Source organism: Rattus norvegicus, chromosome X (genome assembly GCF_036323735.1).
Source record: "Rattus norvegicus strain BN/NHsdMcwi chromosome X, GRCr8, whole genome shotgun sequence".
NCBI lineage: Eukaryota > Metazoa > Chordata > Mammalia > Rodentia > Muridae > Rattus > Rattus norvegicus.
In genome coordinates, this window is record NC_086039.1 from 535,762 (window position 1) to 551,611 (window position 15,850).

A 15,850-nucleotide genomic window follows, 5' to 3' on the forward strand; every position below is an offset into this window, starting at 1 on the left:
TGAGAAGGGGGTAAAAAGGAGAGCTTGCTATTTGGTAGAGGCTTAAAAAAACCTGACAATACAGCTAAAGCACATCAAAAGTTCCTAAGCATATTTGGCTTTCAAGTGCATTGTAAGGGAACTTGAACAGCTCTGGTAGCTTGGAATTCCTGGAGCTTAAAGTGAGGCAGTAGGAACAACCTTCTGCAGAGTATTATGAGAGCAATCCATGACCATAAGGAGCATGTGCAAAGTCATCTTGACCATGAGAGTTAGACTGTCCCACATGTATCTTTTGATTATAACCATTTCTTCTTTGTGATCTTTTAGTGTTCCATTTGCTTAAAACTATTACTGAAAAGGGTAAAATGATTCTAAAGGCTACTCTTCATTGTCAACTATTCATTGGAGATTAATTAAACCCCAACGATAGAGGGAATATGTGAAGAATTTCTGCATAATATAAGGTCAATGTCAAATGAACTTCTTATATGTATCTTTGTGGTAGGATGTTTCAACTTTAACCTAGATCTTTATCAAGAAATATTCTTTCTATTATTTTTTCAGGCATCTGCAGATACATCCTTTTGAGGAATGAATTCTTCTTACTGGAGACTATAGAGGGGACCTGCATTTCAGTGATAATTAAACGTCACTTCAAGACACCAAAGCAAAATATCAAAGTGAGAATGGAATAAATTTATTAAGACAGTGTTTTGCAAACAACTTCTTTCACAAACATCTTTGGCAGGAGAATTCTGAAATTTTGCATTTCCTATTTGACTTTGCTGGTACTCTGACAGAATCAACTCTCAATTGTTTGGGACTTTACGGGGAATTAAACACTACAAACAGAGATGAATGCATCATATGCTCTGCCGTCTGTGTTAATATGGCTACAGTGAAGAACAACTATGCTACAGCTATTCTTCTGTTTTTTCAAATATTATCCTCATACAAAGTGTGGAATCTAAGGGTTGCTGGATGGATAGGTCGAGAACACTGGCTGAGAGCTGCAAATGCAGAAGTGGGATGGTACATGCTTGGGGCGTAAAAAGCCTGTGTGTAGATCATAAACAACTTCAAAATATTCATTGCTTTAATAATTACTTGGAAGTGGACTTCTGTAAAATGACTTCAGCAGACCAGCCTGGTAGAGAAACAGTAACTGATTCCCTGGAGATTTAAATGCACTGGATTGTGAAACATGGACTTAGAGGTAGAGACAAGTCAGTGAATGAAGACTGGATTATCAAACCTCTGTTGTCTCTTAAGTTTCCCTACCCCATGGTTGAGGCCTACAGCAACAGATTTTTTGGAATGAGGAATAGAATGAAAGCCAATTTGTTGAAAATCCCAGTCATAAGAAAATACTGACATCATCTGTGACAAACATCAAGTCTCAGCATGGCTTCAGCATGTCTGAATGTCTGCTGTCAGCATGGGCTTTTACTGCCATCCCTTTAATAAATGCAGAGCTCCAATCTGCTTCAGCCACATCATCATCTCTTCATTCTGTTGCAGGTAGATTAGATCACTGTGTCTGCCTATGCAGTCTTTCTCTACATATAAGGACCCAAGGAACAATTCTCACTCCAGGGAGCTGTTGAAAGTAATCTTGAATTGCATTGGTGTTGTTAGTAGATGTAATGTCTTCAAATCCCAGAAGACCATGTTTGCAAAGGAGTTGATTGAGGAAGTCTTGGGTATTTCAGTATTAGGGGCAGGTTGGATTGATGAACAGGACCGCCTTCCCAGACTAGATCTTGCAGTTCACATACACGTGAGCCATGCTGACAGGGTGCAGCTTCCAAGAAAAGAATGTTTAGTTGAAGATATTGGTCTGTTTGAGAATGGCAAACCCAATGTATTCTAAACCATGCATTCTATTTGAATCCCCGTAGAAAACATGGAAGAAAGAAGCCTTTACTTTTTCATTTTTGCACTCACAGTGATACCAAATCCTCATAGACATTAGAACCTGCATACTGAATATTTATCCATATGTCAATGACCAGATAAGACATCTTTCCTTTTGGACTAATAAACTAATGGATTCTAGGACTTTAAAAATAGTCAGTCATTGTTAAATTATGTGTTCCATAGTCTGTGATCATTGTGACTACTCCGATTTCTCTGTACAGAGAGATTCATCCTTTACTGTCTGTTGGGGAACACCAACTACTACACCAGATATCGAGAGAAGACCTTTTATGGCATTTTGTCTCTAGTAAGAGTTTCAGGTCAGTTACAAATTTCCAATGGCCACATTACCTTAGTCGGATTTTCATATGATGCTTTGATACAGTCCTTCTTTTTTTCTATAGTTCTTGGCAACATAATTAAAATAGCAATTGTAACCTATTAAAGAAATGCACAGTAATCTATTTGCATGAATGCAGCAGAGAGGATTATAGGATAAACAAGAATTGGAAAGCAAGATGTCCTTCCTTCCTAGGACCAAGACCAGGAAATCTTAACTACATAAAAATCTGAGACAAGTTGTCTGAGTTTGTTCTTTTCTTCAATCATGGGGATCCTAGTGAAGGAGCTCAAGTTTGAAGAGTTGGCAAAAATTACCTTCATTTCTGATCCAGGTCAACTGCTGAATACCTCATTCATGGACCTTAAGAAACTCTGTATCCATCCTTCTATAATGTGTATATATCAATGTATCATTCATAGAATGGACACTTTACTGTTGGTTTGAAAGCAACAATTTGTCCCTGGAGAGACACAGATTTCTTCTTTCGCACATTATTTGACAGGCTGATGGTGGGTCTCATAAGTTCATTCCGGGATTTGCTTTACAATAATCATTCAGTTATCTGGAAGAAACACTTTTTAATGTAGTGAGATCTACTAGAACAATATCAACCATCATCTTCCATTCCCAGTTTAATGCTGAATCATTCTCCACTAATTGTCTGTGGTCTCTGATGACAGCAGCATCTCCACAGACTAGTCTGAATATTGCTCTTAGCACTGCATTTAGGATACATCAATGTGATTTCCTTACCACTTTCATTCCCAGGAGAGTTTTTCAATTCATTTCATCTGATGCGTCTAATCTACATTGTCAGCCAGGATGAGTTTTGAGAGTTTTTCTAAAAAAATAAAGAAAAAATGGAAGAAATGAAAGAAAGGAATCCGGCAAGTATATCTCACCAATTGACTCAGAAATCTAAAGTGTTAGTCAGTGGAAATACTAGTGGAAAGTCTGAGATCATGAAGTCTCAACTAGAAGCACTTCTCTCTCCAAGATATTAGTGTAAGAGAGAAACTGCACTATTGGTATCCAAAGCATGGAGAAGTTTACTCTGAGCAGAGGACACAATACTTGCCTTTTATTTCTTACTTAGGACCTTTTTATAATTGACAAAAAGAATAAATGCAATGAGCTCTCAGTAAAACATCTGTTACCTTCCAAATTCTTGGCATTTGGAATAAAGAAATGAATGATATAAAAACTCTGACTTCCAGGAGCCATAAGAACTGCGAAGTCCAGATGTTTCTGAGAGGCTCGCAGCTCTAGATTCCCATATGCAGAAGGCTCAGAACAAGTCTATCTCTTCAGTGATCCAACTCAACTCCTACAAGGACTCACTGAGCTTTCCGAAGTACCATGTATTTCATCCTTTTTTTATAACAAGACAGAAGACCACCTTCCTTCTTCCCATCTCTGATCTCATCATCCTCTTCCTTCTCACTCCACAATGACTGTTTACTCTCGATTAGAGTTAAATTAGTAAACACTAGAGGTACTGAAGGGATATCTGAAGGGAGTTGCAGTCACGACAACACTTGTGACATCACAGAAGAAGCTAGTCCTCTCCAGGTTTCAATAGATGTTTCAGGGAGGGCCTACTGATTATGTCATTGTGATGTGCCATGGCTTACCTGTTAAACATCTTTCCTTACATTGACCAGATTCAAGGGTGCCCATTCCACGTATGTCTCATGTGACACAGTAGAAACCTTTATGTACTCCATCTCTCTAAAGCTAGAGACTTCTCCTTGCTTTATTAGCAGTTACAAACTTGGGATGGAGAAAGGTAGTCAGTGGCTTGGCATGGGTAGAAAAGATTTTGGAACATCTAGTGTAGAAGATTCTTCTAGATAATATTTTTATTCTCAGGTTCATTCCTGAGATATAGAGTTCAATTTTCTTTGTTATCTATGTATCACAAAGGCCAGTATTTTCCCTACAGACCTTTAATTAAATGAATATTGTATATCACTTTCTTATTGTACTTTCCTTGACAGGGGACTTCATAAATATTCCTGAATGTGTACTGAAAAATTCTTTTTTCCTATTCCATTATCTGCAACAAAGTGATTTTGGCAACAAAGTGTGCCCAGCTATAGAGTGAGCATAACAGTGTGAGTACTGTGTACTCACTTCAATTAATAAACTCCTAAAAGCTTCTTTTTTGTAAAAATTACCAGGCATCAGAAAAGCAAAGGGCAACATGGACTACAGAATTCGGTTCTCTAGTCCCATTTGATATCAATTCTGCACTACCTATCTTCCTGTGTTCCAATGGCCAGACTTAAGGGTTTTGGATGTTTTATCATTATTCGTCCTTAAGTAGAAACCTTAGATACCGGAGGATAGGCAAGGAGAAGAATGACATGTTTATCAGTCAAACCTCAAACTCAATATGTTCATAATACAGGAGGGAGTCTATTTGACATTGTCATTTCTGAATTCTACATTCTTGACCTAGTTTGGCAGATTCTATGTTAATATTCCACCGAACCACCTAGCTGTAGGAGCCACCAAAAGTATATATATATATATATATATATATATATATATATATATATATATATATATATATATATACATCTGGCACCAAAATGATATAAAATTGATGAACCTAAGAAGTGCACTCGGCCAGGAATCAGATATAGACATTTCCTGAGAGACACTGCTAGAGTATGTGAAATACAGAGGTAAATGATAGTGGCAAACCCATGAACTGAAAATGGACTTCTTGTTGGTAAATGTTGAGAAAGGATTACAAGATCTGAATGGGGCTTTAATCCCCACAAGGACAATGCCAATACACGAAACCTTTCTAGTACTAAATCAATATTCAAACACTGCTCATGGGCAGACCAATGTCTCCAACTGCAAATGTAGCAGAAGATGGCCTTCGTGACACCAATGAAAAAAGAGGCCCTTGGTCCTCCCTAGATTTGATTCCCAGTTCAATGGACTGTCAAGAGGCAGTAAGGGGGGGTTATTGAAAAAGGGGAGGGGGACAGGTTAGGGCTCTTATGGACAGGAAACTGAGAAAGGAAATTACATTTGAAATGTAAATATAGAAGTATCCAATTAGAAACGCAATAAAAATTCCTAAAGAAATGATAGAGTTAAAAGAAAAGAAAACTGTCAATGAATCACACATATTGATACAGAAATCTAAAGGGTAACTGTCATGGAATGGTAATCAGAGAAATACTAGTGGAAAGACTGAGATGATGATGTCTGAACTAGATGCACATCTCTGTCCCAGATATCTGTGTCAGAAACAAAGTGCACTATAGGAATCCAAATCAAGGAGGAGTTTACCTTGAGATGACATGACGATACAATACTTGTTGTCCCTCCTTCCTCAGGACTATTTTTCCTGGGGAAAAAGAATGAAAGCCATTAGCTCTCAGAAAAACAACTGTAAACTTCCGAATACCTGACTTTTGGAATAAAGAAATTAATGATAAACAACCTCTGACTTCCAGGAACCATAACAAGCAATGAAATCCAGATGCTACCGAGAGGCTCCCACCTCCTGAATCCCATATTGGGAAGGCTCAGATCAAGGCTATGTGTTCAGTGAACCCTCACAACCCCTACACAGCACTCCTTGTGATTTCCCATGTACCACATATTTCTTCGTTTTTTGAACTAAAACTTCCTAGGCCAACTTCCTTCTCCCCATCTCTGATATCTACATCTTCATTGATCTTCCTCACAAATAGCTGTTTACACTGAAATAAAGGCCAATTAATAAACCCTAGAGGTACTGAATGAATGTCTGAGAGGCAGTTGCAGTCTGGAAAACACTGTGACATCACAGGAGAAGCTAGGGATCTCCAGTATACAAGAGATTTTTCAGGGCCAGCCTAATGATGATGTCACTGAGAACTGCCATGGCCTACCTGCTAAAGAGCTTTCTTTATATTGACCAGATTCTAAGGTGACCTTTCCAGGTGTGTCTCCTTTGACACAGTGGACACATTTATGTAGAACATCACTCTAAAGCTAGACAGTTCTCTTTGCTTTATTAGTGGTTACATGCTCTGAATGGAGAAAGTTATTACGGGTTTCGCATGTGTAGAAAAGATCTAGGAACATGGGATGTAGGACAATCTTCTGGATTATAATTTTATTCCCAGTTCCATTCCTGTGACAAACAGTTCAATTTCCTAAGTTCTATCTGTTTCCCAAAGGCCATTGTTTCCCTACAGATATTTAATTGAGTGGATTTTGTATTTCATTTTCTAATTGTTCATTCCTTGATAGGGCACATTATAGATATTCCTGAATATGTACTCAAAAATTCTGTTTTGCAATTCTAGTTTTTTGCAATGATTTTCGCAACAAAGCTGCTCAAGCTGAAGAGTGAATGTAATAGTGTAAATATTGTGTTCCTACTTCAAGTGATAAACTCCCAAATTTTTATTTTATGCAAAAATTACCAGACATCAGTAAATCAAAGGACAGCATGGACTATAGCATGCGGTTCTGTAGTCCCATTAGGTATCATTTCTGGAATATCTACCTTCCTGTGTTCCAAGGGTGAGACTTCAGGCTTTTAGATATTTTACCATGATTCTTTATTCAGGCCATACAAAAGATACAGGATGATGGGAAGGGAGAGGAATGCCTTGAGGCCCAGTAAAAGCTCAACTTCGATAGGCGCATAAGAACAGGAGGGAGTATATTTGGTATTGGCATTTGTGGATTCTCCATTCTTGACCTAGGACCTCAGAATCCATGTTAAAATTTCAACTAATTTCATAGATGTATAAGCCATCAAATATATGTACATATATATAAAAATAGATATAGATAAATAGATATAGATATATAGAGATAGAGAAGAGATAGAGCTAGAGACAGAGGCAGAGATAGATAGATAAATATATGCATAGATAGATAGATAGATAGATAGATAGATAGATAGATAGATAGATAGATGGATAGATAAATAAATAGATCAGACACCAAAACTAGATACGATTCAGATTAATAAAGCTAAGAAGTGCATGCTGCCAGTAACAGGTTATAGATCTTCCCTGAGAGACACAACTAGAGCATGTCAGTTACCGAATTGAATGCTAGTGGCAAACCAGAGAATTGTAAATGGACCTCTTGTTGATAAATTTTCAGAAAGGATTACAAGAGCTGAAGAGGCTATCAACCCCATCAGAACAATGAACAAGAACTTTCTGGTACTATACAGATAATCAAAGACTGTACATGGACAGACCTATGTCTCCAACTGCATATGTAGCAGAGGATGGCATTGGTGGACACCAAAGGAAGGAGAGGACCTTGGTCCTCCCTAGGTTTGACTCCCAGTTCAAGGAAATGTCAAGGGACAGTAAGGGTGGTTTAAATGTCAAGGAATGGAAACATTTAGGTCTCTTATGGAGAGGAAACTGGGAAAGGAAATAACATTTAAATGTAGATATAGAAATATCCAAAAAATATTAAAATTAGCTTAAATTTAAAAAAATTATGAAAGAGATAAAAGTAAATAAAACTGCAAGGTAATCAGACATATTGATTCAGAAATCTACGAGGGACACTGTTAGGGAATGGTAGTCAGCATAACACTAGTGGAAAGACTGATATGATTAAGTCTGAACTAGAAGCATTTCTCCCTCCCAGATATCAGTGTAAGACACAAACTACAGTGTAGAAATCATGTACACGAAGGAGTTTACTCTGAGCTGAGGATACAATACTTGTCTTTCCCTTCCTCCTTAGGACTTTTTTCTTCTGGAAGAAAAAATAGAAGCCATGTGCTCTCAAAAAAAAAAAAAAAAAAAAAAAAAAAAAGCTGTACCCATCCCAACACCTGACTTTTGGAATAATGAAATTAATGATAAAAAAAAAAAAAACCTCTGACTTTCAGGAACCATAACAAGCAAGGAAATCCAGTTGCTACTAAGAGGCTCCCACTTCCTGAATCCCATATGTGGAAGGCTCATGTGTTCACTGAACCCTCACAAACCCTACACGGCACTCACTGCACTTTCCTATGTACCACATATTTTTTTTTTTCATTTTTTTCAAACTAAAACAGAAAGCCAACTTTCTTCTACTCATTTTTGTTATATACATCCTCTTTGTTCTCTTTCCCAAATGGCTGTTTGAACTGAAATAGAGGCCACTTAGTAATCCCTAGAGGTACTGCAGGAATATATGTGATGCAGTTTTTTGTGACATCACAAAACCTAGGGCTCTCCAGGGTACAAGAAATTTTTCAGGGAGGGTCAAATGATGATGTCAGTGAGAACTGCCATGGCCTACCTCCTAAATAGCTTTCCTTACATTGACCAGATTCGAGTTTGCCTTTTCCAGGAATGTCTACTGTGACACATTGGTAACATTTATGTACTACATCTCTCTACAGCTGGAAACTTCTCTTTGCTTCATCAGTGGTTACAGGCTCTACATGGAGAAACTCAGTTAGGGGCTTGTATTGAGTAGAAAAGATCTAGAAACATGGGATGTAGGAGATTCTTTTGGATAATAATTCTATTCCCAGTTCCATTCCTCTGACAAACAGATCAATTTCCTATTTTTTCCCTGTTTCCCACAGGCCATTTTTTCTTTACAGATGTTTAATTGAGTGAATATTGTATTTCATTTTCTAATTGGTCATTCCTTGAAAGGGGTCTTTATAGATATTCCTGAATGTGTACTCAAGTATTCTGTTTTCAAATTCCAGTTTTTTGGCAATGATTTTGGCAACAAACGTGGCTAAGCTATGAAGTGAATTTAACAGTGTAAATATTGTGTACCTACTTAAAATGATAAACTCCCAAATTTTTATTTTGTGCAAAGAAATAACTGCCTGAGTAAATCAAAGGACAGCGTGGACTATGTAGTCCCATTAGATATGATCTCTGTAATATCAACCTTGTCGTGTTCCAAGGGTGAGATTTCAGGGTTTTGGATGTTTTAAAATGATTCTTTCTTCACGCCAAAGATAAGATACAGGAGGATTGGCAGGGAGGGAAGAACTAGAGGTCCAATGAAACCTCAACTTCATTAGGGTCATAAGAATAGGAGCGAGTCTATTTGGCATTGCCGTTTGTGGATTCTACCTTCTTGACATACCTGCTCAGAATCCATGTTAAAATTGCACGTAATCTCATAGTTGTAGGAACCACCGATATATATATATAATCAGCCACCAAAACTAGATAACTAGATAAGATTGATGAACCTAAGAAGCACATTCTGTCAGGAACCAGATATAGATCTTCCCTAAGTGACACAAAAAGAGCATGTCAAATACAGAAGTGAATGTGTTGTTGCAAAAATATAAAAATAAAAAAGTTGTCTTATATCCCGCTATCTCTGGCACTGTAGTTTCCCAAGTCTCTGCTAGATATCTTGGTTGAATACATCACCACTCCTCAGCTGCCCAGTGTCTCTTATTGCCACACATGTTTTTACACTCAAAACCTCACATGAAAGAACACACAACACAATAATCTTTGACCCAATTGATAAGATATAGTAGCCCACATAAGCATACAAAGCCTGGTACGATCCATACCTTAGGGACAATAATAACAACCAGTAAATACACAGAGCAGTATCTTAAATTCACCTGCCATGGCTTCTCACCCTCTCCTCTTCCTGTCTCTCCTTTTTCCTCTAGTCTCTTCTACTTCCTTCAAACTTCATTCCTGCCCATACTTCCTTCTCTTCCAATGATAGGCCTGCTTCTATCCTGTACCTGCCCCTCACCTGTACTTCACAAATTTAATGTGAAAGCTGTTCTGTAGAATTTACCTGAGTTCTGAGTACAGGACAAGGCAGCTGTCCTTGGAGCAGTGGATTAGCATCAAAATACAGATAACTTTAGTGTAAACAACGTTTCCCCCTTTTTGTCCAGTTAAACAGACTTTTCATTTATATATATCAATTGAGTAAGATTATTACTATTCTACAATTTATAAAGCATTTGATATACTCAAAACCCAGTATGTCACCATATCAGTTAGAAAGAGCATTTAGTTCTTCATTCCAGCTTCAGAAAGGCTTAAAATCTATATTATGTCTTGGCTAGCTTGTATACTATCTGATAACTATCCAGTAAAATATGTATATTCAGAGTTATACAGCCTGATAAGCAATGAGGCTATAATTAGTCTCCTACCCCGTCAGAAATCTGAGAGTGTCCAAATATCTATACACATAGGATGTCTTAGAGGGCTTCTAGAACTGAGAGGTTGTAGAGACAAATCTCCAATAGCACAATCCCCTGTTAGCAACATGTGAGCTTAAGTCTTCAGCCTTCTGACACAAGATCAACTGACAGCCTATTGAAAGGCGGACTTGGAAGGGCTGATTACCCTGTATTGGCAGGGTTTATCCCTCAAATCCTCTGCATAATTTGTCCTTTTCTGGATAGTATTAATCTGCATATGAAACAGGCATTTTTTTCCAGTGACTGCCTAGCCACAAAGTATTGCCTCATTTGGAGGTAGAGATGTTCAAATTCTTCATTAAATTTGCCAAAGGGGAACAGTTAGGAGAAGATATGACTCAACAAAAGATAAGTAATAACTTTAAATCTCAAATTTTGTGGATTTCTTACATTTTTGAAAAGCATCTATCTATCTAAGACAATCTGGACTGTTGTCTTTATATCTTAATTTTTTCTTGATAGTACTCTTACAAAGTCAGATGCATGACTTTAATATTTCAATCTTAACTCACAGGTTTAATCAACTCAGAAGTGTGTAATGACAAAAATAATAGAACTGGCTCTTGTAATTTTAAAATTTTTTCAAATTATTTCTATACCCAAACAAAGATAAGATTAAGCTTAGTTACCAAATACGATTATGACTGTAACTAAATCTAGCTTATTCCTCCCTGCTAAATTTCAACCAATTTTCAATTCTTTATAAAAACATCTTTAAAATAACCACTTCCAGCCCCACCCCACAAATTCCAGGTAATTGAGACAACGGATCCACCATAACTTCTTCAAGTTGTACATGGGCGTTGAGATATCCTTAGGTGTAGGGGGTAGGAAAAATGAAACAAATGCGATAGCCGATATGTCCTGACTGGACCCAGCTGAAATTCACTGAAACCAGGATTCCAAGTAGGTACACTCTACAAAATACAACTCTCAGGAAAAAGGTTAAGAATCGATATATCTTTTGTTTGATTCTCCTGAATATATATTTGATAGCCGTCTACTGATATCAAACCTGATCAGTATGACTCTGTGAGGTTTCCAGAATCCTAATCACAATTTTTAAAAACACAAGGACAAAATATTTCTTCCAAAATACTCTGTTTCTTAATCTGAAACCAGAGAAGCTTGTATCTTGCACTCTCTCCCAGAGTAATAATATAAGCATAAAACTCAAAGTCACACCCATCCTGAAGATTAAACAATTTTTAAAAAAGGAATTTAAGTATAAAATGAGCCTGATATAACTCAGTACTTGGTGATATCAGGAAATAAACCCAAAGTTCCCATGGAGCCCATGTTAAGAGAATTTGAACTTGCTATTGTCATAAATATCAAAAGTAACCACAAATCATCGCTAAGCGTCATCAACGAGCCATATAGTGGGATAATTCATAAAACTAATCGAATACCTTCTATCAATTCTAATATCAATAAGAAAACTTCAAACCAGGACTTTTGCCCAAAATAGCTCAGTCTGTTAAGCTCTCTACCTGAAGCCACAGATTTTTCTTTATCGTTAATAACTTCTACAATATATGTCTGCATTCACTTTCCCTGTTGTTACAGACATTTCATCAAAACTCTCTAATTGGTAGTGCCTAATTTTTCCCTAAGTTCTGAGCAGTAGATGAAAATCCCCACCTGATTCAGGTAATCTCTCTACTCTCTTCTTTCTTAAATAAAACTTAATCACTTGTTAAAAATACCTTAATAGAAGAAGTGTCTTGTGTAACTAGGATTTCCACACAAAATTCCCCTGTGGAGCCTATGTTAAAAAGAAAATGTGTATCCTGAAAGACTTACTAAACAACTCTCATTAAAAAGCAGCTTTAATCTTTTAACTCTCTGAACTGCCATTACTTATCACACAGCAGGGGACCAACAGCCTGTCAGCCCTTGCTGCTTCCCCATTTTTGTTTTATATTCTGCTCTTAAGTTATCAAGAATTAATATGGCACAGGTGTCCTCTTACTTAGAAAATAAAAAGGTTCTCTCAACTTTTTGATTACTAGTGGATTCTTGCCCATCACCTTGTTTTGCCATCTGTTGTTGTAAAAAAAAAAAAAGAAAACTTGTCTTTTACCATGCTATCACTAGCACCGTAGTGTCCTAATATAATAGGTAGATATCTTGGTGAAAACACATCCCTACTCCCTGTCAGCCCAGTGTCCCTTGCCGCCACACACTTTCCTATACTCAATCCGTCACATAGAAGACACACATCACAAAAATTTTGACCCAATTGCTAAGATATAATTGCGCACTTAAATATACAAAGCCCTTTACCATCCATCCCTTAGGAACATTAATAATAACCTGTAAATACACAGACCATAATTGTAACCTCACCTGCCATGACTTCTCACCCTCTCCTCTTCCTATCTCCCCTTTTTCCTCCAGTCTCCTCCTCTTTCTTCAAACATCTCTCTCACCCATTCTTCCTTCTCCTCCAATGACCTCCTTCTTTACATGGTAAAGAAAAGTTCTTTACATAGTACAAGTAAAGAAAACAAATTACTCCCAAAGCATCCTTCTATCATGTACCTGCCCCACACCTGTACTTTACAAATTCAATAGGGAGGTGGTTTTGGTGAAGTCACCTGAGTTCTGAGTACATGAGTAGGCAGCTGTCCTTGGGGCAGTGGAATTAGCATCAAAATACAGATAACTTCAGGGCAAACCACAGCAAATAGCTTTGATATCCTAGTGAAATCTTTCAAGCCAAGTAAAACTGCAAATGTGATAATGTTCTAGTTTCTTCTCATGCTTGATGCTGAAAAGAGTGATAGTGTATGAGAAGAAATATTACATAGTACACGTAAAATAAACAAATTACTCCCAAGGCCAACAAGGCTCATAAGTAAGCAATTTGTTATAGAGTAACAAAGAGTAAGCAAAGTAGTTTTCTCATTCGGTTTCCCTTCACTGTAGGCAGCATTTTGAATTTACAGAGAAATGGTTGATATTGTATCATTTATCTTTAAAAGTACTCTAATAAGAATCTTTAAAAAGCACAAATCTAAATATGTGTATAAAAATGTCATATCTACTTTAAATGATCAGAATGCACACCTGCGATTGTCAATCCTTATTAAATCCTATCAGGGAGCTGAGGGTACAACTGGGACAGAAATCAGTCCTCAACAGTCCAGCATGTGTGACAGTCACACCATTAGCCTGTGCCACCATTGTTCTTGATCCCTGGCCTTAAAAAGTCCCTGTCTTTTCGAACTTCAAATTGTTCCCTAATTTTTTTTTTACATCAGAGGCAGTAGTTAAAACATGTTAGCCAGCTTAACAAACAATTTTATTTTTCCAAATGCTTTTTAAGGGTGCTGGTCGTCACTAATTATTCTACATTTCCTTTGGTGATGGTGGAAGCATTGGTCTTCCACAGAGGAAATTCCTAAAAGACCTCGACCACTATTATTGCAAATGCCAATGATGTTGCTCCCTGAGTGGTGGTAAGCTCCAGGAGGATTTTTATGTACTTCTTAGAATTAGAGAGATATGAGGGGAACAACCGAGCGAAACGCTGCATGAAGTTCTCAGTACAGTTGGTCCTTGGGGCTATGACTCACCAAAGAGCAATGAGGCTGTTCTAAAGAGTGGGCCATACCCCAGGATTTTTAAAATGTTGTGCCATTCCTCCTTCACAGCACTTGGCAATACTCCATGTCAGAACCAAATTTGAACCATGCTTTTACCCTGGATAGAATTTCAAATACTATACTGAATAGGGAGAGTGGGCAGCCTTACCTTGTCCTTCACTTTAATGAATTGTTTTAAGTTTCTTTATATTTAGCTTGACGGTCATTACAGGTTTCTCTCCCTTGCTTTTACTATGTTTCTCCATAGGACTTGTCTCCCTTATCACTCACACTCTTTTATCATGAAGTGGGGCTGGAATTGCTTTTTCTGCATCTAATGAGATTATCATGTAATTTTTTTCCTTCAGTTTCACTTATAGTGGATTATACTGATGGATTTTCAGAATTTGAACCATCCCAACCTCCGACTAGAAATTAAAAATTACCCAGCATAACCTACGGAAGTACTCGCCTGCATACTCTAACAACCCCCCCCGAAAAAAACAAAAACAACATGAAAACAAAAAAAAATCATTCACCCTACAGAACAGATTTTATACTAACATACACACTCAAACATCCCACCCCAAAAAAAAAAAAAAACAAAAAACAAAAAACCAAAATACATGCAAGCAAGAAAACCCTGCACCCACAACATCAAAATAGCATGAAGTTAATATCACTGGTCATTAATACCGTTAAGCATTAGTGGCCTCTATTCAACAACAAAAGGACAGAGGTTAAAATAATGGATGTAAAAACAGGATCTGTCATTCTGTTGCATTCAAGAAGCACACTCCAGCAATTGAGATAGACATAACCTTAGACTAAGGTGTTGGGACATGTTTTCCAAGAAATAAAACAAGAAACAAGATGGTGTAGCCATTCTAACATCCAGCAATAAGACTTCCAAACAAAAGTAATCAAAAGAGAAGGGGAAGGACACTTCATATTTATTAGAGGAAAAACCCACCAAAATGGCATCTCAATTCTGGATGTCTATATCCCAAAGACAAAAGTAGCAACATTGGTGAGAGAAATATTGCTGAAGCTCAAATATCACATCGAACCTCACACATTAATAGTGGGGGCATCAATGTCCCATCTCACCAAGGGCAGGTCATTGAGACAGAAACTAAAAATAAAACAATAAAAATAGAATATATAACTGCCAGAGGTTTCAATTAATCTGACCTCACTCATATCTACAGAATATTTCACATGAACACAAAAGTACACACTTTCTTTTCTGTACCTCATGGAACCTTATCCTGAACTGATCATTTTCACCCTCAATAAACAAGTCACAACAGACACAGAAAGACTGTGCTAACCATTGGATCTTCTCAGATCACCATGGATTTAAACTGGACTTCAACAATAACAAAAAGTCTATAAACTCATGGATATTCAATAGCTTGCAACTGAAGAACCACAAGTTCAGAGAAGACTTGAAAAAAAAAAGTTCCTAGAATTCAATGATAATGATGGCATATTGTCTCCAAACTTAAGGTACATAAGGAAAGCAGTGTAAGAGGAACGTGCACATGCAGCACAGAGCAATTTTATAAAGAAACTGGAGAGACCCCATACTAGCAGTTTCCCAGCACACATGAAGTCTCTAGAATAAAAAGAAGCAAACACATATTAAAGGAGGGCATAGAAAGAAATGATCAGACTCAGGGTGAGAGTGATCCACCAGAAACAAAAAGAATACAAATATTAACAAAAACAAGAGCTAGTTCCTTGGGAAAATCAACCAGACAGACAAACCCTTAAATAGATAATGTAATACGAGGTAAGACAGCATCC

General features: G+C 37.2%; 1 long non-coding RNA gene across 7 annotated transcripts in view; it reads right to left on the reverse strand.

Moving 5' to 3' along the window:
* Window positions 1-2,661: 2,661 nt before the first annotated feature.
* Window positions 2,662-15,850, reverse strand: part of LOC134484171 (uncharacterized) — a 37,687-nt gene continuing 24,498 nt past the window's right edge. For 2 of the 7 annotated variants that reach the window (XR_010061631.1, XR_010061632.1), the window contains exons 2-3: window positions 5,561-5,618; window positions 2,662-3,086 (exon numbers count right to left, since the gene is read on the reverse strand). This is a non-coding gene — a long non-coding RNA (uncharacterized LOC134484171). The other 5 variants (XR_010061636.1, XR_010061633.1, XR_010061630.1 and 2 more) reach the window with 5 other exon arrangements.